This window comes from Amblyomma mixtum, chromosome 3 (assembly GCF_055824585.1).
Source record: "Amblyomma mixtum isolate Tamu chromosome 3, ASM5582458v1, whole genome shotgun sequence".
NCBI lineage: Eukaryota > Metazoa > Arthropoda > Arachnida > Ixodida > Ixodidae > Amblyomma > Amblyomma mixtum.
The window spans coordinates 82,266,988-82,291,413 of NC_143014.1; the positions used below are offsets into that span (position 1 = coordinate 82,266,988).

The 24,426-nt window shown below is 49.7% G+C and overlaps 1 pseudogene; it reads right to left on the reverse strand.

The window, feature by feature from the left end:
• Positions 1-966: 966 nt before the first annotated feature.
• The window catches only part of LOC149350797 (uncharacterized), a 60,048-nt pseudogene continuing 36,588 nt past the window's right edge, over positions 967-24,426 (reverse strand).

Here is a 24,426-nt window from a genome sequence, read left to right on the forward strand (position 1 = left end):
GTGGTCACGTATTCGTCGACGTGCCGGGGCCTACGTGAAATAACCGGCGCGTCGGCAACTGAAGAGCACCCTATCCGCCACACAAGAACAGGGGGGGGGGGGACCCTTTCCTCCTCTTTCTGCATGGCGGCGACGGTGTTCTATGCAGTCACGTTATCTTGACTCTCCAGCGGCGTCAGCGGCATCCAGCGGTATCAGTCGGTCGCTGCTAGCGCTGGGGGGGTGAAAGGGGGGCGGAGCTGGTTACGAGGCCGACGACAACGCCGACGACGACGCGAAACCCAGGAACGGACGCCAAAGAGCTGCGCTCTAAAATTTGCACTGACTGGACTTTTGCCGGCTGCCATTCCAAGAGACACCACGCTCTTGATTTCACTGAGGCATTCCCTGTCTGCATCCTCCTGGGGATACGTGCAGATAGGCTAAGTAAGCTTATGCAGCAAGATGCCTACGTTGATCCAATGTCCTTTCATAGATAGGCTAAGTAAGCATATGCAGCAAGATGCCTACGTTGATCCAATGTCCTTTCATAAGCTTAGTTATGTAGTTTCCTCTGTTTCAAACAAGGCGAGAACCGGCCGTTAGAAGAAGACTCAGCGTCGTTTTGAGGTAAGCGTCTAAATAAATTGCCCGTTTGCCATAGCAAGTGCACACGAAAAGGTTTCTGCACTAGGCGAGAGCGTTTAAGCAAATAGCAGGGTAAAATTAAACATCTTATGTAGGGCTTTTGCATCTGTTCTAGACGACACATTATGCGGCCTCTGAGGTCCATCATGCGCCATGAGTGTCATAAATGGCGCCGATCGTCGAGTCACCGCTGCACGGTCACACTGTATACCTGCGTACTGGCCAGGGGCAAGTATCAAAGGAAAGTGGATGAGCAACTGAGTGAAGGCCGTCGACACTAATCCAGGCGGACAGAAGCTATACGGCGAGTCAAGCAAGAACTTTATTTTTGAAGTGCAGTCATTGTGCTCTGTGCAGCAATGCGAAGAATATGGCCCATAACAAGAAAAATGTGTCGGGGTGGCTGCGCTTGTTTCCTGACGTACAAAAGCCGAGGCCGAATCGACTCTGCTGTTCTTCGATTATCTCCCTCAGAGTGGGCAGATGATCCCCACACCCGGTTGCTTGCATTGCGAACGTCAAGCAGGCGTTGTAGCTCCTCACGTCGCTGAAAGAAAGAATAAGTTGATGTTTTTGGACGTAGATTGGCAGTAGCCGCACGGTACAAAACTGGGAAGAAACTGATGGAACTCGGTATGGAACTCAGATGTACGGGACGAACTTACCTGCAAATTGTCGCATCATATGCTTGCTTGCTCATGATTAGGTCTCTCTGCTTCTTATAAGACTGAGGCCACAGGGAGATCAGCTTGGTTAGGGTGACATTGCACTTGTTCACTTCATTTTGGAGATCGGCACTGTTGCAGACAGATTCCTTTTCTGCGAAGGCAGAGAGAAAACAATTTGGTTTCGGCACATACTGGGAAAAAATGAAATCATACCTGCAACAGTTAGGCGGGAACGCTAGGTCGATTACCGGACAGTCACTGCTACAACGACCAAACTTTACCAGTGGTGTCCCAATCGGGGCATTTTCCCTTTTTTGGGGAATTGGAGAAGTTAAGATCGCAAAAGGAGAATTTTCACAGAAATTCGGGGAACTTAAAGAACCGAAATTGTCTCGTTTTTTTTTTTATAATTGCCAGAATTTTCAGTCAGCTGCGGGAAAAAGGGTTTTAAATGGGGATTTCTGGGTATAAATGAGGGAATTTTAGTTACGGCACGGAACATCACTGAACGTGGCCTTGCACGAAGTATCAGAGGCATTATCAGAAGACAGATAATTGCTGAAAATACGACTATCAAACTCGTGAAATATTGACTGGGATTAAGCAGAGTTAGTAATGAGTTTTCCTTCGTGCAATTGCTCATTTCACATCCTTTCGCATAAACGTTAACTTAGATGCGTGCAATGTTGATCGCTTTGTGTAAAGTCAAAAATAGCGCTTACGGCCAGCCATGTCAGTCGTGATGGAAGCGTTGGCGGTAACGTTGCCGCTAAGCAGGCGCTCCACGTTCATTTCCGGTCTGTGTTTGATGTGCTGGAACATGGCCATGTTCTGCGGAAGGCCAGATATCACGGATTCCTCTTCCGGCTCATTGTCGAAGAAGTATTCGTCTTCATAGGCGAGCTTTCGCCGCTTGTCGCGCTTAGAGTGCCTCGACTTGCTCGCCACTAGGGAGTCGGCGACCAGTTTCTTCGCTTTGCCGTCCCTGTTGCGCAGCTTCCTGTGCCGTCGATGCGATCTGCGGCCGGCGCGAGGTCTCACGTCCGGCTCGAGGTCAGCGAAGTCCTCGTAGTCCTCGAGCTCCCGTTGGTTCTTCCTGTTCAGGTCATGGTACTGGTAGCCGTCAGACCGCAAGAGGTCGTAGCTGTCATCGTCACGGAATCCGTCTGGTTCTTCCATCAGCTTGCCCGCCGGATTCATGAACACGGGCTTTTGCCTTTTTGAGATGAGCTCGTAGTCATCATCTTCGTCGTAGCTACCCCGTCCACCTGTCTGCTTAGAAATATGGGTGTTTTTGTCCAAGTATCGCCGGAGTGCGTTCTGCCTCAAATCCTTTCCGATTCTGAAGGCGGATTTTTTGTTCTGCATCCTCTCATCGGCTTTCTTTTGCATTCGCTGTTGTCTTCCCGTCTTGGCTTCCTTTCGACGGGATCCATCGCAGTTGAGGCTGTACGCATCCTGGAGGACGCGCTTGTAGACCTTAAGCTGAGCGTTAACACTCGACTCTCCGACGCATTCTGTACCTTCAAGTGACGACGACAGGCATTCCTGGAGTCGAGTGACGTACCTGAGATTGAGAGAGAGAGACAGGAAAATTGCAACAGGTCAATCAGAGTTGGGACCAGACTAGCTTCTGGCTGGAACTCGCATTGATGCGTGTTGATTCTGCGCATCTGAAATATAGCGTACAAGGCGGTTAAGTTTAGTGAAATACAAAAAAAAAAATTGTTAGGTTCACCTTCAACAGAGCGTGCACTGAGAATGGTGATTGCTAGCAAAGTGTTTAGTGCAATACTGGCTGCCCATTGATGTCGTTAGATTTACTGTGTGAGCAGTATGAATGCAGTTAGGCGAAAACACCGACGTGTGTCGCTGCATGGTCGCAGAGTGAAGCCTCCGGCACCTGCAGCGAGCCGAGCGGGAGAACCGCCCCCCGACGAGAGGAAATCTGCATCGGCGGAGGCGGAGAGGCGTATCGAGAGGCTCTAGAAAAGGGACTGCAGCGGTGCCCACAAACGGTCCGCGAGTGTGGAGAGAGGCAAAGCTGTTCACATCAGCGAGCGCGGGTCATTGACTGATCCTAAGTGGCGCACGAATTAAGGCGAAATATATTTAATGCAACCAATTGAAAAGCATAAAAAGTCATTATCGAGACATAGAGCGAGCCAAAGTGAAGAGAAATGTAAATTCAGAATATTTTAGCATAATATCATTAGCGAGCCATAAATAGCCAGCTAAAGCTTTGCGAAATTGTCAGAAACTTCAGGTAATTGTATGCGTCAAAAAGGGAGAAGCTTCAAGGCGGCAAGCGCCATCCTAAAAGCGCATTATGTTTACGCGGTTAATAGCGCACCATCATCTGAGCATCTGTCAATTTCTTATTACGGCATAATCGGCGTGACATGAGGCCTCGTGAAGGCTCTAAAGCTCTGTGCGTGATATCAATGAATTGACTTCAGAGCAACGGCGTCAACTTTTAATGAACGAGATACAAAACAAGGCGGCCAAGTGCCTTCTGATGTTGCTCATTAAGCCGTTCCTAAAACACCAATCTGCCATGTGGCTGGAGCTTTTTCGGCTGTTGTGAAGTAGCTAAGTAACTCCAGTTTACTATACTTCAGTCACTCGAGTACCTCGGACTCGGCTCGGGAGCCTAAACTACGCAACGAAACATTACGACGGCTATGTCACTTTCAGGTCCATTGCGCCTATTTCAGTGCGCGAGCACTTGCGAAAAGGGAGGCAGAAAGACGTCCATCCTTCCTGACCTTGTCTTAATGGTTCATTAGCTATGCATACTTTTCACATAATGCGCCACTTACGGGGGGCGTAAAGCAGTTTTACCGACAGCTTTATCGCTCTCCGGCTCCGTACTGAGCCTAGCTGACCTAAATGAAGCCGGTCTTCGTCACCTACCCGCAAGCCAGAGCCATGGGTGGCTTGCTTTTGATGTGGCCGTCGAGGGTATTTTGGAATTGAAGGGCACAGGTGAGGGCACGTTTCATCACCGCTGTGTGCTGACATTTGGACTTCATGTGCGGTCCAAGGGCCTGGATGCTCATGGACGCTGTAATAAAAACAAATCGAGATGCCTCCATGACCAAAATCGATCGCAAATATGCGTGGCACCTTGTCGCAGAATAAATTTCAGACGTCTCTGTGAGGGAAGAGACTAGCCACGATTAACAAAGCTAGCCACCTTAATTTACTCTGCTCTCTAGGCATACTTGGCCGACATATGCATTCGAGAATCAAAGGCACTTCCCGTGCCACCTAGCACAACCACCAAATTGACGGCTCGGCAGCCCACCGATTATGAACGGGTCCCGCAGACCCACTCCTTATCTACATTGGCGTTTGCCTTAAGCATATGTGGCTCATCGGTTAAACAATCTACCTTCGTCGCTTCCCTGAGACGATTCTAGCGTTCGCCTGCGTATGTGCATTTATGGCTGCAAGCATCGATGCTTTTAGAAGTCCCTAGTAACCACGGGCCAGGCGCACAACCCGTTCCCCTTAGCGCTGTGGTACTCCTGGCGAGGGAAGGCTTTCAAATCTCTTTGGAAAACGTCAATAGAACTCACTATCTTGCCTTTCACTTCGTACCGGATTCTGGCGCACAGTCTGCCGGCACTAAATTTAAAGCTACAGCTTGCGTCAGTTAGTTTGAAGTCAAGGGCTGGAATTCTCGAAGCTGATCGCACGTCACAAGACTGTGAATGGCCCGCGCCCATAATTTTGAGCGCAGTGGTAGCCCGGCGTTTGGTAGCAAAAGCTCCGGCCAATGGCGCACAGTCCTATAGCGCGCGAACAGCTTTGATGATTGGATCCCTGATCTGATGGCGGCAGCTGTAGCTGCCACTCAAGTACTTGAGGGCCATCGAATTGTTAGGCCACGCATAGCTGGCGTGTCAATGTGCTAGATTATACCGGCACCAAAAATACATTCATGGTGGACAACTTCGCGGTGTAACACGGACAGAAGAGAAGAAACAAAATAAATTAAGTGCTTATTCATTTTTGTTTCTTACGTTTTTTCCATGTTCCACCACGAATGTAAACCAACTTGCTCAACTTTCTTCGCCAATCGCCAAAAATAAATATTGGAGTCCACCCTCCCTGTTGTACAGTAAGAATGCGCACTTTAAAGTGAGAAGCTTGTTTCCGTGGCTGGAGTGGTAGGTTAGTTGGAGTAGTGGGGTAGTTGGCGACATATTACAACTAAAAGCTATAGCGCTGACACAGGAACAGATAGAAGAGTACACATCACAAGCTAACGCTAACTTTCAAACTAACTCTCATTTTCGTCCTTCCACCCAGAAAAAGACAAAGGAAAAAGCTCATGTGCAGCCCCCTCTCTCACAACACGTCAGAGTGGATTTGGATACAACGCGGTCCATTACCAAGAATTAGCAAGCACGTGAATCCTTACACGAAGGCATTCACAGAAGCAGTAAAAATGAAGCGATAAAGGATAATGAACTGCACACAGGGATAAAGGCGCGTTGTACTGTGGCTACAATAAAAGGGCCGATTCCAGAAGAGCTCTTTCATACACACGAACCGACGCCACACTAATGCATGTATGAGGACCACTCTGTTTAATTTGGTCTGTTTCCAAACTCTTCCTTTCCAACTTCTCTTCCTACGGGCCAGAACCTTTTTTTTTTTTTTTTGGGGGGGGGGGGGGGGGGGGCGGGGGGGCACATTCCTTACGTTGCTTGCAGTGCGCTGGTAGGTTAGAGCTGTACCCTTTCTTGAGGGTTGTTCTTCGAGCCTGTGTATGCCCGGCCACAACTCGGGGGGTATGCCGTAAACCACGCCTGTAGCGCACGGTAGTGCATATCTCGAGACCTGCTTCTTGGCGCATTCTGGTTTTCTAATGCGCTGTTTTTCTCTCTTGTGCGCTCATCATTGCGCACAGTGTCGACAGATTACAAGGTGCCATGTAAACGACACGCACCTAGAACTTAGACGCTTTTCTTTTTACGTTGTGGAAAACCTTGTTTACATGTGGCAACACTTCTGGCTTCCTCACTTCCCACTCCCTGCAAGCTCCCGTTCGCAGCTTCTTTAGCGACTACTTAGCTACGGCGCTGAGAACGGCTAAGGGAAACCCTGACTGTGCCAGGCGTTGCATATGCAGCACAACGCTTTCGCTGACCTTGTTCGGTCAGTATCAGCAGACCTGGAGACTACTATGTCCAGGATAATTAAAGTCTATGTTCGGTGGACGTAACAAAGCAGAGTACGAATGCCCGCTGTTTCAAGCCACACCGAACGCATTGCATTGGGTTTTTTTGCTTACCGATGCTGCCAAACGGTGCCATAAGACGAAGATGCCCGTACTCTCATGTCGGGTTGGATTGAGTGCAAAATTCGGTGCGCTCGGTACTAGCATCACATTATAAAATCCTCTCATGGCGCCCGTGCAGTAACGTGGCGCCCGTGCAGTAATACAAACTCATCCAAAATCATTTGCTCTCACGAAGCCCGTAGTCTCTTTCTGGGCTGCAGTCATGCAGTCTTCGTTGTATTAGTGCAATGTATTAATTTTGCTGTCACATTTCTCTTGTGAAACGCTCCATATGATGATGCCCATATTTCGTATGTTTTGCGTATGAATCATGTAGAAAATAATATGCATCATATGGAGCCTGTAGGGCCAATTTGGATGCAAAAATCGAAATTCGTTTTAACTGCGTGTGACGTCAAACACATCGTATGGAAATAGGGAAACTATGTGGAAACCAATCGGCAAAACTTGGAAAGTGTATGGATTTCAGTTTATTTCGACATCACACGGACTTCATCCACATCCGCCGTTCATATGGAACGTTTCAGTAAGGTCGGATTGCAGTAAAGATCCGAGCGCTTAGAAAAACATCAGATATGTGTAGTGCATGCAGTCTCTGCGACAATTATTTCCATTCGCAAGCAACTGTAATCTTTTTACCGAGATTGATAAATGAGCGTGCAGCCCAGCGCTCACTGCAATCAAATTAAGCTAGGACTTCGACGAAACCACTACCAGAAACTAAACGAGACAAGCAACGGTACTTGTGACAGCCAGGGCGAAACACGAGCTGCCGATGGCTCAACCTTCCAAATAAGTCTACATCACATGCAAATGATCTATTCATCATCATTATCATCATCAGCCTGACTACGCCCACTGCAGGGCAAAGGCCTCTCCCATGTCTCTTCAATTAACCCTGTCCATGATCAACATGATCCCATGATAACCATGATCTGTTATGTGCGCCAAAAGGTGACTGCCACCACTATTTGCTTAACTCATTTATACTTACTCATGTTGATAGGACAAAGATGACGCTTGTCGCTCGTAGCGTGCCTGACGAATTCCCTAGCGTGGTCAAATAGCCTGTGATTGACACACTTGGTCTTGTGTTCAGCAATGGCGATGCATCTGTGCACGTCCTGTGCGTAGCTGAATGGAAGAAACGCCGGCGAAGGCAAACACAGTAAATAGTGTTGTAAAAAATTAATGCTTTAGGGTATAACCTAAAAGCCACTGTTAAAGGACTGCTCTGGAGCTGTCAACAAAATGAACAACCGTGCCGACTAAACCTACGCAGAAGGCTAATAACATTGACGCTTTGGCAACCATTGGTCACAATGAGCTGCGATCAAGGTCTAAACAGTGAGCCGCTAATACAACACTTTCTTGTCAAAGTAGCATCGATTTTCACGGTCGTCTTTTCTCGCCTGCGTGTCGTTTTTTGTTTCTTTAGTTTGTAGCTCGTGTTCGCTTCATACGCTTCACACGTGCATGCATCTCTGCTCTCACCTGCAAACGTCAGCAGATCCAGACCACGACGATTTGGCATGCTCATCGGACAGCGAGAAGTACGTTACGCAGCACATCATGATCTTCTTCAGCGCCATTGCTTGATTACACTCCTCGAAGTTTAGAGGACCTGGAATGCGCCGTCGGCAGTTATACGCGTACTTCAAACTGCAGCTCACAGCAGGCCACACTTTTCAGCTATACTGTAGGAGCGCTAGACGATTAGACTGAAAAGTTGAACGAAAACTGCACTAAGATATACCACGCCTGCATATCGCCCATAACCTTCTGGTACAACATGCAACTGTATATCTGAGGTACTCAGGTAACTCAGGTACACACCTTTCGTTTGAATTCTTCTTTCTTCCTTTAGAAAAAGTGAACTTCTGGGTTTTATTAAAATTTATTTTTACATTCTGGGTCTTTTTTGTGCGTGTGTGTGCTTACTATCCAGCATCCGAGCCCAGACCGAACGCACAGCCATCAAGATGGTAGTTAGGAAAGACAACGGGGATATCACTCATGTGCGGAGCTCCACTGCACTTCGGCTCCCTTATGCTGGGCAGCACTGCGTCCGCAAACGAACGGTCATATTTCCAAGCTGATCTCTCGCCAAAAATCGCCAGACAATGGCTTGCATCCTATCCTAGCGCCTGACAGGCCATAGCGTCGCCCAATCGTGGACGGGTGTTAGTGGTGGGAAATGTATTTGTTCCTTGATCGGCTGGCACCACCTGTGGCTTCGAAAACACTACCGTGAGACGATTTGCAGGCTCTTAGCCATTATGGCCTCGCATACTGTGTAGCAGACAGTTTTACCAGCCACTTTTGTGGGTCTTTTTCGAGATGTGGCAGATACTGGCGTAAACTTATCAGCATTCTTAACGTAAAGGTGCGCACACCGAGCTCCAGCAAAATAACGTCTACGTCCAGGTTCCTGACCTCGGATCGTCACCAACCGGTCTATAGGAGTGCTACTTCATCGCCTGTACGCCTGGTAATCAAAAATTCAGGGGGCACTTTGACTGTCTAAAGTGCGTAGAGGCGAAAGCGTTTTCCGCACCACTTTGACTGCCTCTGTGGCACTGGTGGCGTCACATATATTTGAGTACTAATTACTAAGTGATGACAAGTCACTAATTAATCGTTAATTGCTGATTAATGTCTGAATACTAATTAACTGCTAATTAATGACGCTTAAGCTTCGCCTTTAGGAGTGGAACGCGACAGCGTATAGCGCTGCCAGGGAGTCCACGGAACGCCACCACCCGTTCGGCGCGATGCCTGGCCCTTTGAACGCAATGCTTTTTGAGGAAAGGAAATGGCGCAGTAATTATCTGTCATCTCGGTGGACACCTGAACCGCACCGTAGAGGAAGGGAGGAAGTGGGAGTGAAAGAAGAAAAAGACGGCCCGTAATGAAGAAAATGTAAATTGTATTTGAGGAAAGGAAATTACGCAGTAACTGTCTCACATATCTCGCTGGACAGCCGTCAAAATTCAGGGGGGCACATTTTTGACCTGAAGTGTGGTCACTGATGTGTGGTTAAGATGTTAAGCCTCCCCTCTAAGAGTGGATCGCGACAGCGTCTTGCAACGCTGCCAGAGAGTCCATAGAACGCCATCGCCCATTTGGTTCTACGCCTCGCTCGTCGGTAAATTGATTTTTGAGGAAAGGAAATGTATCTGTCTCTCATATCTCGGTGGACACCTAAACCTCGCCGGAAGGGAAGGGAGGAGGATGGGAGTGAGCGAGGACACCGTATTCATTAGACGCGCCTTTGTACATTCCAAACCATCGAACTGGCATGACGGAGTGGATAGCATGCTCGTCTCGCACGCCGAAGACCGGGGTTCGATTCCCGAGCTCGTCCAATTTCCTACTCTGTTTTATTTATTTATATGGCCTGACTAGAAAAGTTACTTAGGCTAATTGGGTAATTAAGCAATTAAGTAAGCTCAGTCCCACTTACTTGGAGCATCACTATACGATCTCTTCAATTGGTTGCATGGTTACTAGCCAAAGTACAATTGGCCCCGTTTGAAATTCGCGCACTGTGACGTCACGACCGTTTCGACCAATTGAAAAGCGTGACATTTCTCTCGACAACTGCTGTTTACAACGATGAGACATTAAAGGCTTCCGCCTTAAAATTCCAAGCGTTCTGCGCCGTTTTCTGGCACATCAGCATCTGGCTGGCCGCCCACGCCGGGCGCGCTAAGCCAAGGCTACATCTGCACCGCCGGGGCAACGCCCCCCGCGCTCGTCAGCATGCTCGCAGCCGGAACGGCGGGTAGCTCGCCTAACCACTCAGCAGCCCAGGCGCTGAATCGCGAACATTGTGCTCCCGCGGAGCCCCGGCAAGCCACCGCAGCCATGATTGTCATGAAATTTGCGAACCACCTCAACCTCGGCAAAACTTTATTCCCTATGCTCTGTCGGTACGTCATGGATTCCGCCTGCTTAACCAAGACTGAACGTGAGAATACCTACATCAACTACATCAAATTCCGCACCTCGCAAAACATCCTGGCCATCGATACCCACCACTCCGCCGCTGCTGACAAGCTGCTCCAACTCAAGCAAGTTTCACTGAACACCCAGTACGAAGTTGCCTCGTACGTAGCTAACGACCCCATTAACGCCCGTGGTGTTATACACGGCATCACCATGAACCTTACCGACGACGACTTTGCCGCCAACCTTCGTGCTGACGGCATCCGACTCCTAAGCGCCCGCCGTCTCGGACGTACTAACACACTTCTGCTCGCCGTCGAAGGGCCCCGTTTACCACGCTATGCCGTCTTCTACAGCGGTGTGTCCCGCATCTACCCGCAAAAGCTCCACAGCAAACAATGCAAGCACTGTCACGCCGTAGGACCCCGTGCCGACGTCTGTCCTAACAAGCCTAGCCTTGTTCGGTGCTCGATTTGCTACCAACCGTTTCCTCCTGACCAAGACCCAACGAACACCCCACACGAATGTGAACCACACTGCTTGAACTGCAAGGGCGACCACACACCGTTTCATCCTGAGTGCCCCTCAAGGAAAGACTCCGACGCTGCAGTCCTAAAGTGGCACCGCGCCCAACGACACCATCGCGCCCGCGCCGCCCCTCCACCCCCTAAAGCCGACGCGACCATTTGGCCGCCCCTGTCAACCCCGAACTGCTACGAGGCCCTTCAGCCCTCCTGCAGAAACAGCAGCAGCAACAGCCCGGGGCACGAGACCGCGTAAAAAAGTCTCGAACCAAGTCCTCTGCCAAGCGGCCACCGTCGACCACTCGTGGTGTGGCAACCAGCACCTCCACCTCCTCTACTAAACCGCAAGATTCTGTGATGCAATCACAGACTCCACCAAGTCTCCAGGTGAGCGGTAAATCTCCCACATCCATCGCATCCCCTCCCCCGTCCTTCCAACACCGCTTTTACTCACGTCCCTCCACATCTACTCCACTCTCACCCATCCCGACGGACACCGCTATTGCTCTCAACCAGCAATCCCTTGCTGCCGTCCTACTGGCCTTACAACAACTGACGGCTCGCGTCGAGCAACTAGAGCACCATCTCTCCCTCGCGTCCTCTGCCCCACCCTCTCTCTACACAGACTCCAATGCTGCCCCTCGAAAGCGCGCAAGCGTCCCTTCAGCGCCTAACCTCAATACAATGGAGGAAGACCGGCATGATGGGTGATATCATGCGACACACATCCCCGCCCCACAACCCTCTAATTATTTGGCAGTGGAATTGCCGCGGTTTTCGTCGCAAGGAAAATGCCCTCTTGCAACACATGCGGATTACTGGCGTTAACCGAGAAGTTATCGCACTGCAAGAAACGCACGGTGCCTTTTCTCTTCCGGGGTACGACCACTTTACTCAGCCAAGTATTGTCATGAAGAGAAAAGAACATCAAACGCCCCCTCCTACGCCGATTTTGACGGTTACATACATACGGCGCACGATACGCACCATTCAGGAAGACACATCCCACCTTAACTCCGGGACGAAAGAGCATGTCCTGACACACTCCATCTATCAGGGTCACGGTATCTCGATTTTAAACTGCTGCTGGACTCCCTCCGACTCTAAAACCAGCATCCCGCCTTTGCATGCGGCCCTCCCTCCCTCTAATGTCCCTACTACTTTCGTCCTTCTTGGTGACTTCAACTGCCCATACCCTGCATGGGAATACGACCGTACTTCAGCCTCCGGACGAAAACTCGACCGCTTCGCCAGTATTCATCACCTCACCCTCCTGAATGACACGTTCATGCCTACACGTCTACGATGTGGTGCGCAATCCGACACAAACCCCGACCTTGCGTGAATTCGCAGCGACCTCCGCGCTTCTTGGTGTAATATGGGTGACACGATGGGGAGTGATCACTGTATTCTTCAGATAACGCTTACTTCCCAGCGAACCTCCAGGCTACCCGGACCACATCTACCTCCCTCTATGTTCGTACACTGGCCAAAGGCTCGGCCGGCCCTCGACTCCTTATCCGTCTCACTTGAGGACCCCGAAAAATGGTGTAGCGCCATTATGGAGACCGTTTCTCTACGCACCAAACATATCCGCCGATCTCCCGTCTATCCATACATTGACACACACCTTCTCGGGCTATGGAAACAACGTCGCCGGGCCATAAAAGCTTGGCGCAACTGTAGATCTAGCCACGCACTGAAAAGAAAAGTTGCTGATCTAACGCAAGCAGCCCAAGAATACGCTGACCAACTAGCCACGAACAACTGACTTCAGCTCTGCGATGACATGGTCGAGAGACTCCGCACTCCAAAAGTCTGCCACACTATGCGCACCCTACTTGGGCAGGGTAAACCTCGTAACACTTCAAAAGCTACAGTTGTCCCTCTCCGTCTCACAAGAAGAGCTGGCTGAGCAAATCCGAAGTCAATTTTACCCATCCTCCACTTCTCCTGCTAGCTCCCTGTCATACCCTTACACCGAAGAAGCAGACGAGCAAGGAATGAATTCCTACTTCACATTCGCCGAACTTCAGGCTGTTCTACGCTGCCTTAAGCGAAACACAGCACCCGGCCCGATAAAATTACCTATGGTATACTCCGTAACCTTCCCGATTCAAAACTAGACGAACTTATCCTGATCATTAATACTGTTTGGTGCTCCGGGAAAATTCCCCCTGCGCTCGTAATTATGATTCCGAAACCAGGAAAATCCTCTACGCTCATCACTATCCTCCGACCTATATCCATGACTTCCTGCCTAGGGAAGCTGATGGAAAAGATGGCCCTTACCCGCCTCGAATGGCACCTGCATACCAAACGATACGACAGCACACCAATCGCTGTCTTGCTCCTTCTATGGGCGGATTCCGCGCCCACGTATGTACACAAGACATTGGACGGCAAATCTACGAGGATTTATACGCCTTCCCAAGCAGCGAACAGCTTCGAGTTTTGACCGGCGTGGATATCAAAGAGGCCTTTGATAACGTCGCCCACTCCGCAATTCTCACCAACCTGGCAGACACTCGCCCTGGTGTTCGCATGTTCAACTACATCAAAGACTTTCTTACAGACAGGACCCTGCGAATCATTGGCCCCGACGGCACACCTTCCGCCCCCTTTCCCCTCACCGCAGGTACACCACAGGGATCCATTCTTTCACCTATGCTTTACAACTTGGCAATGAAAGAAGTGCCCCGAAAACTAGCTGAAATTCCTGGCCTACGCCATGCTGTCTATGCGGATGATATTTCTTTCTGGTCTACCACAGGAAGCGCCGGGGAACTAGAATCCACTTTGCAGCAAGGCCTCGACGTCGTTCAGGAGCATGCACGCCACATAGGTCTCAGTTGTTCCGCCGAAAAGTCGGCATACATCGCGGTTTCTAACGCTCCTCAAAAAACCGCTTCTTCCTATCGCGAACTCATTCAACTCTCTCTCGCGCAGACTCCCATCCCCCGACGGAGCCACATCAAGATCCTTGGCTTCACTTTTCAACATGATGGCAAGTGCAACTTGTGGCTTAGCCAACTCCTGCAACAACTGAGCCAAATTCGCCACATGCTGTCCCGTATATCTCGCCAAAAGCATGAACTCAGAGAACACGAACTCCGTTGAGTTATAGAAGCACTCGTTTATCCGCGGGTCATGTACGCCTAACCCTATCAACGCCTCACATCCTCTCAAGTAAGCAAACTGGAAGCCTCTCTGCGTCGCTTCACTCGATTAGCCATGGGAATTCCCATCTACGCAGCAAATGCTCTGATCGCAGACGCCGCCATTTTCAACTCCCTCGAAAAACGCGCAGCAGCACACCACCGAGCCCCGATACACCGTCTCTCTACCTCCGAGAAAGGCAGAAACCTACTCAGCCTTTTCGGACACACCATTTCCCACCTGCCCCCACTTCAACCATCTGCTCCCCCGTGGAAAAGCCTCCAGCGTCTTACTGTAAAACCCATTCCACGCCACATATCTCCAACGGTAAATCCGGGAGGCGTAAAGCAGTGGCGAACCATTTACCCGCACTGGGCCACGACACTTACTATACCGATGCCCATATCCTCCAGCACCAAGTTGTTACTGCAGTCGTCGGCCCTCGAAGCACCTCCACACATCTCCACACAGGAGTTCCCTCCTCAACCGACGCAGAGACTCTGGCCATAGCAGAGGCGATTACGCTTCACAACCACCTTTCCTCCACCATCACCGTACGTGCAGACTCTCAGGCTGTCATACGCTCATTCGAATCTCAAAAACTCCCTCTTTGCTTGCAATACCTTTGCAATACTTTGCTGCAGTACTTGACCGTCCACCCTACGCTCCATGTCCGCCTTGAATGGATTCTTGGTCATCAAGGTATACCGGAGAATGAGCTTGCTCATGCTCTGGCCCGTGAAAAAATTCCACCGGGCCCTCCGACTACCTGGCCAGCGCACTATAATCCCAAGGCAGACCGCGCTACGCACCGACAGGACCGCCGCGAACACCTTCGCAATTTGCGGCACATGCGACGAACCCTACTGTCACGCCGCAGCTAGCGTGCGTCGTGGTAAAGTGTGAGGAGTGTCGCCGAAAGGGAGCAGGGGAATGCGCAGACAAAAGGAGAAGGACTTAAAACGGCGTAGCGTGCGAGGGTCGCGCTTCTCTGCCCCAGCGAGTGGGGAATGGTTTCTTCTCGGAAGTCGGTCCGAAACCCGAGACGACGACAGGACGGCTGGGGAGGACACGCGTTGTTCTTGTTTTCGTTCTTGCTAGCTGGCCAGAGCGGCTAACAGTGGAGCGTGTGTTTTGAATTGTGTTTGTTTCCTTTTGTTGTAATAGCTTCTAGTTAGCCATGGCTGCTTACAGCGAGGCGGGTGTTTTATATTGTTTACTTGTCTTTTGCCTTGTGACCTCTTACTTCTAAACGACGGCGGGAAAGTCGTCGATTGGCTAGAAAGTAAGTTTTGGCGGGAGGATTGTTTATTGGCGGAGGAGGGAGTTTTTGGCGCGAATGTGACGAGATGGGTGCGCGCGAAGGAGAGCGCCGAGGTTGGGTGTGTGGCAGCCGGACAGATCGGTCGTGTGTGGCCGGTGGTGGTCCAGGGGCCGAGAGCGTAGAGTTGGAGACGCGAGTTAGTTGAGCGGCGGCCGGACGGGTTGGCCGTGTGGTGGCCAGCGGTGGTCCGGAGTCGTGGAAGTTCTGAGGTTTCTATTTTTAGTTAAAGTGGAGAGGCCGAAATCACTCGGCATATGTAAATAAGTTGTATATACATTTGTAATAAATAATTTCTTGAAGAAAGCATTCCAAGTGCCTCACCATCCGAAGACCTGCACGCCTGTCTGATCTCACCCGTAGTGAAGTACGTCCCCCGGGTCACTCACGAGACCCGCCCTCTACGACTCCGCATCAACATCAAGGAGAACATCAACCACAAGCAGAGCAGAGAGGGAGAAAAATCGTGACTCCTACCGTCACCCTCCCATTTCCTTTGCCGTGCCGACGCCACTCTAATTCGACGGGCACAGACTAACTCCCTTCCCTGCGAACTGTATTCCCACTATATCCTTCATAAACCGGGCAATCCCGCCTGTCTCGTGTGCGGAGAGCATTCCTCAAACATTAATACATATTGGTTATGCCCCCGCGCCACTAGCTCTCCCATCATACCTTCCTCGCATACCTTGCCTCCCCCCTTTCACCTCACGTGGGCCCGATGGACCGCTCCACCAACCTCTCTGCAGCCCACCCTCTGGCCGCCCACATCCGACACATCCAAGGGACACTTGGCCCTACTATGCCACCGCCGATAAATAGCGCCCACCAAACGGGCAACTAATAAGGCTCGGACTTGAGCTGAAAAATAAAAGTTCTCTCTCTCTTAAAGTAAATATGCATCGAAGAGAAAGCCAGCTGGTTATCATTTTCCTTAGTACGCTCACCACTGCACTTCGGCTCGTTTAAGCTAAGCACCACTGAAAAAGCCACAGCTGGCGTCCGCTAACGAAGGGTCAAATTGCCAAAGCTGATCGCTCGTCAAAAATAGCCAGGTACTGACTTGCGCTAAAGACGCACGGCGGAAATGTAAAAAAAAAATGCTCACTCATTGACGGCTCGCATTTGACGCTATAAATGTTGATCATTAGCTCCGACAGGATGTTAACAGTAATGACAAGCGGGTCCTTAGTCTGGTCGGTTTCGTGGCACTTGAGCTCCTTCCGTGCTTCGTCGAAGCATTTCTTGTAGTTGTAGTAGCACCTAAGGGGAGACAAAAAAGGACCATCATTCGCCTTCGGTGGGTCAGACCAGTATCTGCCTGTACAATTCCACTACGTCTCGTTACTTCAAAAAGGCCAATGTGGATGGCACTTTTTATCCATACGCTATGTAATCAAAGATGGCCTAGTCAGAAAACATCGTTTGGAAGATATCACTTCCCGCTAGCTTCGCGACCTGTTAAAGGGACACTGATGGCAACTCCATTCATTTATTGGTCTTAGTAAAAAGTTGTTCTCCGGCACTTTCTGGATGTGCTAACGTTTTCCGGCAGCAAGAGATGCATGTATTGGCAAGTGAACTTTGATTTAAAATATCCCCGCCAGTCGATTCAAACTCCGGCGTCCTTACCAAAAATGCCGGGTTGCAACTTTTCTGAAGTGAATGGCGGTGTAGCGTATGCTCTAGGATTCGAGCCCAAAAATCGATGTCGACGCATGCATTTTAGTCGCGAAATCGGCCGGTGATGGCGACACCAACATTTAGTTTTTTTTATTTTTATTTTATAACTTATAACAGCTTCGTTTACGATGAGGCTAGTCTGATTAGAACGCGGTACCTTATCAATACTTGCAAACTTCTATTTCTCCTCACTGTCCCATAACACCACCGTTTCGGGCTCTTGCTGGGCACTCCAAACTGCTTGCCGCTAAATAGCTGCACTAACATAATGAAGTAACAGACAGTTCGATGGTACTGAAAATGATTTCTTTGCAATAAAGCGCAGTGTTTTAATGCTCTTGCACTGTATTCTTACATTCATATTTTACGTTATGGAAGTACAGATGCACAAAAGTTGAGTTACAAAAAGTGATTCCGACACAGCAGTTCCGTGCATCGGCACGTTTTGATTAAGTGTCATTCTGTTTCAGCAAAATGTCAGGAAGTGTATTACTACAACAAAAAAATGGTTAGCTGGAATGGCGCCCAGCCATTACCTGCCCGTTCCGTCCACGTTCGAAGTGCGGAATACTTTAGTTCGTATTGCACCGTCAGGTCATTAAAATTCGTAATTTAATCCACTGTGTGGCTGAAGCTTTTATATGGCTCTCCGGCTTTTGCTTCAGCGGCAGCGCTATATCGGGCACAGGGATTACCGTATGTAAGAGTATTATTGTCATGCAAATAAGCACAGAAACACTTTGGGCACATTTGCACCGTCAAGGGTGAGCTCTTCTTCATCTAATCTATGCGTGCGTTCACTAAAATGTGAATGCGCTGCGAGAGCGATAGCTGGCGTCCGCAAATCGAGGGCTTGATTTCCAAAATGTTTGCCAGGTTTGCCTGGGAAAGAACTGGGAAAGAACAAGAACTGGCTTGAACTGGGAAAGAGCGCGACAGAGATATGCTCCAAGTTTGGCACTTAAGCCGATCTGTGCGTGTGGTAATATCGTCCGCGGAAAGTAATGCGCTGTCGCTTGAAAAAGTTATGTTCAGAGAAATAAGTTCTTATTCTATAAAGTAGTACTTTTCGTACTGCAAGAAAACGCAAGTAATGCCTGAAGCTTATGCTCACTTGCATGTGTCTTCTTGAAGTTCCAGGTTGGTTTGGAAAGTAATACCACAAGTGAAGAAGCGCCGAAGAAGTTCCTTCTTGTTGCATTCGCTGGGGTACGGGAAGGACGTATTGATGACGATGCATGTTGTCTCCATAGTGCTGCCCCCAGCAGGCGTAGTGCTAGTAAAATCTTTCTCCGTAGTGGTGGTGGTCGAAGGGGTCGGTCCTCCTGTCCAAGGTGTGTCTGTATCTGTCTCCCCTTCTGGAGTGCTACCAATTGTTGGAGTCCTTGTCCCCGCCGTTGGTGGTGGTGTTGTCGACGTCGTCGTCGTTGCAGTTGTATACAAGGGAGATAGTGCTGTAAGAAAAGCGAATATGGAGCACCACAACTTTGAACCGCCCTAAAATGGCTTTGAATGTTGCTCACTTGTTGGACAGACGCACTCGGGTCCGCCGGGTCCTCCAGGTCCGCCGGGTCCTCCGGGTCCACCGGGTCCTCCAGGACCGCCAAATCCTCCAGGTTCCCCTGGCTTCGGACCACCGGGACCTCCGGGACCTCCAGGCCCACCGGGACCTCCGGGGCCACCTGGACCTCCTGGCGTTCCGGGAGATCCTGGTTCACCGGGTCTGGGGCCACCGGGTCCCCCTGGACCACCGGGTCCCCCGGGACCGCCTGGCCCCCCAGGACCACCGGGCATTCCCGGTTCTGCGACGCAGGTAGATGACGGACCACCTGGTCCGCATGGACCTTGGGGCCCGCCCGGTCCGTATGGCCCACAGGGATCGCCTGGTTTGGGTGTATGGTTATCGTTGTCGATGGGGTTCGTGCCACCTCCGTCCGGCGTAAAGCCACCAGCGGGAGTTGTGGGCCGCGTCACGTCCTTCTCGATCCCACACATTCGCGCATACTTCGCCAGTAGCACATTGTCGAAAAAGCCAGTTGTTGGTTTGATTTCCACGTTGATACCTTCGCAGTTAGCGTCCTTGTAAGCATCTTTTGTACAATTCATGAACTCTTGAACGAAACTGAAATGAATAGAGAGACCAATCTGAACTTTGGGAGATGTGGATGTTTTTGGTGCTTATGAACTAAGGCTGAACTGTGGTTGCTGCGCCAACCGCCAATTCAAGGATTTCGTTTGCGCTGCATAACCACACAATCATCGACAAAGTTTGAGCAGCGCAATTTAGGTCAGCACCATGGTTCTCAGGAACGAAACAATTTAAATATCAAATCGCTAAAGCGTTGTTTTCATAATGTAAATGTTTAAAATGTAAGTACCCTCACACATTTTCTAACATGGCTATTGTCGACAGCACTATAATGTACGGCTTGGTGGCTGCAAAAATACTGATCGAATCGAGTATTTCCTAAATCTGCATTTCACGCACCATTTTAACCCCCCCCCGACCCCCCCCCCCCCCCCCCCCCCACGCGAACTGGAACAACGTTTGGCAACGTCTTTACATAAATGCAAGAGCGGCTATGAGGGCAACTTGCGCGTTATCCAGCAGAACCAGGAAGGCTTGCCTTGCACAGTGGAAGCAAACCATCTTAAAGCCATTCGTATGCAACATTCAGCTGTGATCCACAAGTTATGTTCGGTTTCGCGGTGGGTCAGTGTGTGAGTATTGGCTAATCATCATGAAACTATAAATACGAGACCAAAAGGTTGGCGTAAAGATGATTTAGAGAATTGAATCGCTAACGATGTGTTCCATACCCAACAATTCTGGACACAAGATTTTTGAGCTCGAAACCGTTTATGAACGCAATTTTTTTTTATAATGTACGAGTTCACTATAACAATCAATATATCCGCAGTTCACCCGACGGCGGTGTTGTATTTTTTTTTCTATTAACGTTTTTCTTATCGTCAAAAACGTAAAAGCGTTCCCCATTGGTTTCCTATGGCAGTCGCAACTATTCGATCCGATCGATGGAAACACTTTAAAAGAAAGATTTTGAAACATGCCAGAAGAATGGACTATAAGAGTATAATAAAATTTTCTGATTTTCAAAATTTTTTTCCGTGTATGTTGGACATGGTATTACTGCAGGCCGGGCATGTATTTTGAGCGAAGAGGGTACCAGCATTGGCCATTAGTATAGTGCCTGTTAGTATGAACCTGACATCTCTTACTCAGGTAGTTTTAACGTACGCAACACCGGGTTGGCCGCCAATTCGCTGGCACACGCAGGCATCTGACGCACAGAATTCAAACTGGTGCAAGCCATTCTCTACGGTAAGCCGTCGCCATGGGGAGAGCAGACGTCAGCGAACACTTTTCGACTCGCCAGATTGCACAGGGGACACTAAAGACCTTAAGGCCGACACCAGTGCGATTTGGGCACTAATGTGCGAAAGAAAGCGAATAGAATAAAGCAAACGTGTGTGGCGGGACTTAAGTCCGCGTATTACCGTGTAGGCATTACTGTGTAGTTATAGGTGTGCTGATGGTTTTCGAGCTTTCGGCTCAATCGAGCGCTACGCTGTGGCTGGTATCAACCGCTGACTGCCTGCTATGCCCCCATCATCCGAACCACCGCCCTAGTCAGTGTACGACTAAGTGGCTCATCTATTATGGTGTCAGATTTGAACCACAGCAGCGGTCCTTCTTCAACACACCTGTTTTCATCACGTGCACGAAACGGTTTATCTCTTCTTTTTTTTGTTCGTCTAGGGGCCTAATTGCACATTACGACTTTGGGGATTTATCTGTGCAAGCAATAACAACGTCGCCTGCTTGCAAGGTGCAATTTAAGCTATTGTAGGAATACCGCCCTCGACAAAACAATACTCTGTGCTTAAGGCCACTACCGCAAGTTCTGCTGCACGTACTATCAGCAAGATATGAAACGCGAATAAGACAGTCGAAACACGGACAGAAAAATAACAAGAGCTTAGCGACGGGAAGCTATATACTAGCGCAGGTTACATTGACAACAAGAAGCGAAGACCGTCCTTCTGAAGTGTTCATCAACCTTTCCTATATTTCCTCCACCACAGCTATTATGTTAGTGTTCTAGCACTGGAATATCCGTTCGCTCATCATTTATTGGCTGCTGCCACTGCACGTCCTTGTTGCGCAACTGTAATGTATTCTCTGTCTCTATATTTGTTCGCGCTGCAGTGAAAGCTACGCTTGCAGCCTGTATGCTGTTTAGAACTATGTGTTATTCGCTGACACTTACGCATAGAACGAAGTGCTATCACGATTGTCGAAGTGACAAGCACGAGCCAGCCACGAAGCACCACTTCCTGCGGGCTAATTTTCGTCCCTAACTCGCCGGCTAAGCTGTAACTCTCATTTGAGGGTCAACCAATTGTGAAAGCGCCGTAGTTTTTGCTTCACCAACCTTTTCTTCAAGGTACACGTGGGATATTCTGTATATGTCCGTTAAAACGATAAGGTAGTTCCAACGCGGCAAGGAAGGAAGGAATGAATGAATGAATGAATGAATGAATGAATGAATGAATGAATGAAGGAAGGAAGGAAGGAAGGAAGGAAGGAAGGAAGGAAGCAAGGAAGGAAGCAAGGAAGGAAGGAAGGAAGGAAGGAAGGAAGGAAGGAAGGAAGGAAGGAAGGAAGGAAGGAAGGAAGGAAGGAAGGAAGGAAGGAAGGAAGGACGGAAGGAAGGAAGCAAGGAAGGAAGCAAGGAAGGAAGGAAGGAAGGAAGGAAGGAAGGAAGGAAGGAAGGAAGGAAGGAAGGAAGGAAGGAAGGAAGGAAGGAAGGAAGGAATGATGTAGTTCGCACCAAAAACGAGGACCAAGGTGGGTAGGTGGGTGTTTTGTCTTTCTCCCACCTTGGTCCTCGTTTTTGGAGCTAACTGCATCATAAGCAAGCTTTGGCTCGCTCTTTCCTTCTATATCAAGTTTATCCACTACAAGGTAGATTTTTGAAGAAAAAAAGTTTCGTACTGGCATACGGCCTTGTCGGTAACACCTATCTGTTGTCCTTCCACTTCTGCATAGAATCCAACAGCACAGTAAGAGTACTGCCGCGCTAATAAGGTGTTGTTGCATTTCGGCTGCCGGGAACCTGAAATGAAATACACACAGCATGTATCATCCATGCTTCATACAATCGCTTTCATTAACATTGCACGTCCGTGTTTTCCTCCGTGCGGGACTTTCGGGATTGTGGCAGGGAACAAATCTTACTCGGGAGTACAGATGCTAGTATGTGTCAACATACGGAGTCAGTCGGTCCAAATGGCGAAACAAGCTTGACCGGCTGCTGTTAGACAGAAAAACAGGCCGCCGCTAGCGCCGGAACGTGACATAGCAGGCGCCCAACCTTTAAATGTAGTAACAAACTTAACTACGTTATTTAGGGCATCGCATTTACCTCTGAAAAGCATTACCGCAATTAAAACGTCGGCATCGCATGACTCCGTCTTACAGCTTGCTGGTACTTCATGGGGCCCAAGTGCTGGCAGCAGCAAATCAGTTTTCAAAAATCTGCTAACTGATACGGTTATTGCTAACGGCCAGCCCAACTGCCATGAAATGCCTCAATTATTTTAATTAGCCAGCTTGCTAACTACCCTGTCCCACCTATTCCTCACCGTTCTATGCACCCCCCCCCCCCAAAAAAAAAAAAAAAAAATCTCGACAAGCTTATTTCCAATCTAAAAAAGCGCGAAAAAGACATGAACAACCACCAACTCGCCCAAGCTTTTACCTTATTTCCAAGCGTTACTGAAAAACTTCGGTTTCAGTGATGTATGAGAACCGCTCGACTCACTGAAATGACTAATGTTGAATTCCAATGGCAGATCGGGATCAAGTTTTTCTGCTCGGTTTGGATCAGTCGTATTCCAATGGTAAAATTGGAGCGCGAGTTGTATGTTCCAATGGCAGATCGGGATCAGGCGTAAATCCCGGATCGCTCCGTGAAGCAGCAATACTTGATCCGCCGAAATCGGCAGATTTGACCGGAACCTCGCGTGACGTTTTTTTTTTTTTTCCGCCGCGTCTGCTTCCGGTCGCGACCGGCAGCAGACGCTTCGTTCCTGTCGTCGCTACGTGGTGAGCCGGGCGAGCCGGGCACTTTCCAGTCAACAGTGGACGGCAATGATCTTGCTTCGAGCCGTGCGGCACTAATTTTGCTTCATGGAAGTGACAGTTCCGACTCGGGCACTGAAAGCTCAGAGTCCAGCAGTGAAGATTCGTCTGAAACGGACAGCGAGTGTGAAGCTGCCGGCCTGTATATGCCTGCCGCCGGCGTCAGAAAAATGCGCTAATATTCTTTGTTCGCGTTCATAACAAGCCCTGGAGTAGAGGAATGTAACAAATGAATCATTTTTGAGGATCGTTGGCCAATACCGAGTTGCTGGTAGAAGTGATAACTGCGATACAAGCAAATTTCTTCCTGACGCCCAGTGCGGCTGGCCTGCCGTCTGCTTGGAGGCGTCGCAGAAATCGATCATGCCTTTATTTTATTATGAGACGAGGAACACAGTAAAACGGTGACGCGAGTAGCACCTTTACTACAGCGCTGGCCAGTTCCGAAGCGCCCTCAGCTGCGGCATCGATGAAAAGCATTTAGGCTTAGCGACGACTACGGCAGCCAGGGAGAAACGTTGTCCGGGGGGCAGCGCAGTTCGTCGCTCGGCGTGTCCGTTGGCGGCGTCGTTGCCGAAAGCTCGACTGTCTCGCTGATTGGTTCAGCGGCTTGCGTCTCGGAGTCGCAAGGCTGGAAAATCGAGCAGCGAGCGACTTGCCTGCGCGTCGTCCGCCACTTCTTTCGTGAACGGTAGGGACAGGCTCACTGGCTCTCCGAAGACCGCGGCCGCATACTCGCGTGTTCACGGAGGGTGGACCATCCTGTACATACGCTTTGGTTTTGGCTTTACATTCCGGCCTTCGTACTACCTCCTTTTTGTTTCGCCCGAGACGGCGTCTGTCAACGCAGAGATCGCGCCTCGCGCAACTCCTGTCGGACTCGAACACGAAGCTAGCAGGGCGTCCGCTCCGTCGGCGCGCCTAGTTTCGCGGCTCGCCGCTGCGGCGCTGGCGTCGCGCTCCCGAGAGAGCACTCGCATTCCAATCGCAAAATGGGAGGTGGCGAA